Raw genomic sequence first — 2,923 nt, 5'->3', positions numbered from 1 at the left:
TATAACTTTGCTATGCTTAATGCTTGTCACTAGGGCCCGAGTGCCATGATTTCAGATATGAACCTATTATGTTTTCATCAATATATGAGTGTTCTTGATCCTATCTTGCAAGTATATAGTCACCTATTATGTGTTATGATCCGTTAACCCCGTAGTGACAATAATCGGGATACTTACCGGTGATGACCGTAGTTTGAGGAGTTCATGTATTCACTATGTGTTAATGCTTTGTTCCGTTTCTCTATTAAAAGGAGGCCTTAATATCCCTTAGTTTCCATAAGGACCCCGCTGCCACGGGAGGGTAGGACAAAAGATGTCACGCAAGTTCTTTTCCATAAGCACATATGACTATATTCGGAATACATGCCTACATTATATCAATGAACTGGAGCTAGTTCTGTGTCACCCTAGGTTATGACTGTTACATGATGAACTGCATCCTGCATAATTCTCTATCACCGATCCATTGCCTACGAGCTTTCCATATATTGGTATTTGCTTATTTATTTTTCCATTGCTATTGCTATCATCACTACAAAATACCAAAAACATTACTTTTACTACCGTGACCTTTTGCTACCATTATCACCACTATCATATTACTTTGCTACTAAACACTTTGCTGCAGATATTAAGTTTCCAGGTGTGGAAGAATTGACAACTCGGCTGCTAATACTTGAGAATATTCTTTGGCTCCCCTTGTGTCAAATCAATAAATTTGGGTTGAATTCTCTACCCTCGAAAACTGTTGTGATCCCCTATACTTGTGGGTTATCAAGACCATTTTCCGCCGCCGTTGCCGGGGAACATAGCTCTATTCTTTGAGTCACTTGGGATATATATCTTCTTATCATTCTGAAGAACTTGAGAGATCCAAAAACCAAGATCTATCCCTCAACTACGAGGGGAGGTAAGGAACTGCCATCTAGCTCTACACTTGATTCACCTTCTGTTTTTAGTAAGCTTGCGACACCTACACCTGCTTCTGCTATTCGTTCTGATATGTCGCATGTTATTGATGATGTCACTTCTGCTATGCATGATACTTATGATCAAACTACCTCTATGCCTGATACTACTATGCCACTTAGTGATTTTCTCGATGAACAACTTGCTAGGGCTAGAGAAATTGAAAATATTGAATCTGATGATACTGATGAAAGTGATGATGAAGAACCACTTGCTATTCCTAAGGGTTATGTTTTTGATCAAGATGCTTCTTTAGCCATTTTAGCTTGCAGAAATAGAACTGAACTTAAAAAATTATTAGCTAAATGGAGTAAGAAATCTCTAAATGCTAGAATGAAACCTGACCCTACTTTTTCTACTTCACGTATCTTTGTTACTGATAAGGATTATGAATTCTCTGTTGATCCTGATATAATTACTTTGGTTGAATCTGATCCTTTTCATGGTTATGAATCTGAAACTGTTGTGGCACATCTTACTAAATTGAATGATATAGCTACCCTGTTTACTAAAGATGAGAGAACTCGCTACTTTTATATCCTAAAAATATTTCCGTTCTCATTAAAGGGTGATGCTAAGATATGGTTTAATTCTATTGATCCTGGTTGTGTGCGTAGTCCCCAGTATACGATTTATTACTTCTCTGCTAAATATTTCCCTGCTCATAAGAAACAAGCTGCTTTAAGGCATATATATAATTTTGTGCAAATTTAAGAAGAGAGTCTCCCACAAGCTTGGGGGAGGCTTCTCCAATTACTTAATGCTTTGCCTGATCATCCTCTTAAGAAAAATGAAATACTTGACATCTTTTATAATGGACTAACCGATGCCTCCAGAGATTACCTGGATAGTTGTGCTGGTTCTGTTTTCAGGGAAAGAACACCGGATGAAGCTGAAATTCTATTGAATAATATGTTGACAAATGAAAATAATTGGACACCTCTGGAGCCAATTCCTGAGCCTATTCCTAAACCAACTCTGAAGAAGAGGGGTATTCTATTTCTCAGTCCTGAAGATATGTAAGAGGCAAAGAAATTTATGAAAGAAAAAGATATTAAAGCTGAAGATGTTAAGAATTTACCTCCTATTTAAGAAATGCAAGGTCTTAATTTACCGCATGTTGAAGAAACATATAACCCGAATCCTTTACCTATTGAAGATACTCATGGTCTTGATAACCCGGCTGTCACGACCGGGTTTTCCGGATATAAATTTCCAGAAAAGACCGTCGTGCTCATCAGCCCCAGGATTACTGTTAGCTGATGAGGCTCCAACTTGATACAAAAATTCCAAGCAAAATACAAAATATGTAGTACAAGACCATTCTGGCCTGTGAGTACAACAAATGGCTTCTAGTGGTTGATGGTGGAAGCGGGTTGTGAAACATCAGTGTCTATGGGACTCCATTTCCCACAGGAACAGCTGACCAGGTTAACTCCTATCTTCGTGAGGCTGCTATCTCCATTACTTAGGTTCCGGGGCTGTCATCGCGTCGCTCCTCTTCGTGCAAGAAAATCTGGCCAAGACAATAGCCAGGGACAAGCCAGTGAGTACTTTGAATGTACTCGCAAACATTATGAACACAGGTATAATATAACAATGATGTGCTGAAAATATTTTACGCTCATGACGTCAGTCACAAAAGATAAATAAATCTCTGATGCGTGCAAGCAAGTTATTTATAAAATTGCAATAACATAGTAGTATTAAAATTTATGAAATGAATAACAAGCAAAGCCACAGTCGGGCGTCTTAGCGACACCACAAAAAGGGCTTTAAAAGAAATGCCACAGTCGGGCGTCTGAGCGACACCACATAAAGGGCTTTAAAAGAAATGCCACAGTCGGGCGTCTGAGCGACACCACATAAAGGGCTTTAAAATAAATGCCACAGTCGGGCGTCTGAGCGACACCACATAAAGGGCTTTAAAATAAATGCCACAGTCGGGCGTCTG

Source organism: Triticum dicoccoides, chromosome 3A (assembly GCF_002162155.2).
Source record: "Triticum dicoccoides isolate Atlit2015 ecotype Zavitan chromosome 3A, WEW_v2.0, whole genome shotgun sequence".
NCBI lineage: Eukaryota > Viridiplantae > Streptophyta > Magnoliopsida > Poales > Poaceae > Triticum > Triticum dicoccoides.
This window is presented reverse-complemented; position numbering follows the sequence as displayed.